Here is a 1,165-nt window from a genome sequence, read left to right on the forward strand (position 1 = left end):
TTCTGAATCTATCAAAAAATAGTTCTTATTTCATTTTATTCCTTACTTGTTTGAAATTCAACAGTTATGTTACTAGATCCATTCCCAGCTTTATTAGTAGTTGTAATGTTAAACAGATATTGTTTATTGGTTGGGTTCATTGGACAGTAAGTGTAGTTAGTGATAGAGTCATTAAGGTACTGTTGATCAGTTCCTACACTGATTATATACTGTACTGTTAGTCCTGGTAGTGTGAATGGAGGGTACCAACTGATAAACATACAACAAAAATATAACTGATATCCTGTTAAATTACTGACACTATCAGGAGGACCTTGTCAATGATAGATTTTAAATGATGTTAAAATAAATGATCATAATACCTTGAATATAAATGTAAGCTGCTTCAGTGGAATTTATCATGATTCCCATACGAGCCAAGCAAAAAATGTCAGTACCATTCACTTCACTAGTAGCAGTAAATGTTGTCCTCTTTCCTCCATTAGGTAAATCAGTTTCAGTTGCCATTACATCAGTTCCATACAAGAATGAGAGAGTATATCCAGACCCAATAAATCCGGCACATTCAAATGTCACGGTATCATTGACATATACATACTGTGTGATAGGAACAGTAGTAAATATACCTATAGGATATAAAATTCATATCATTATCATCTTATTCATATACCAGCAGCAGGAGCAAGAAATTGACACAATATTGTAGCAGCAAACAGAATTGAAACCATCATTAATCATTAATGTCAAGGAGTGGCTTTATTATCTCCTCCCAGTCTTCAGAGAGTGATCTGTTTAGCTGAGCAGTTGAGTAAGAATAATTCTACATGATAAAGAGGAAATTGTCTTTGACACCTTGTTTACACTTTAAGGTGTGAACAAGGTGTACAAGGTCTACAATATGATCATAACACTCAGTCAATATTGCTGCAATGAAACAGAGCATAATAGTTAGTGAAAGCTAATGGTGATAGCAACCAAAAATATCACTTTCCTACACAAAGCATAATAATAGGATAACAACAACTGAAAGTATGATCCAACAGAGAAAGAGAGAAAGTATAAATTAAGTTAGATCTGAAAGGACAAGTGTCAGACTCACCAATAAAAGAACAAGATATTAAAGTTATTTATTATTAAAGTCTTGTGCCCTCTACTACACCATAAG

This window comes from Amphimedon queenslandica, unplaced genomic scaffold (genome assembly GCF_000090795.2).
Source record: "Amphimedon queenslandica unplaced genomic scaffold, v1.1 AMPQUscaffold_13446, whole genome shotgun sequence".
Lineage (NCBI taxonomy): Eukaryota > Metazoa > Porifera > Demospongiae > Haplosclerida > Niphatidae > Amphimedon > Amphimedon queenslandica.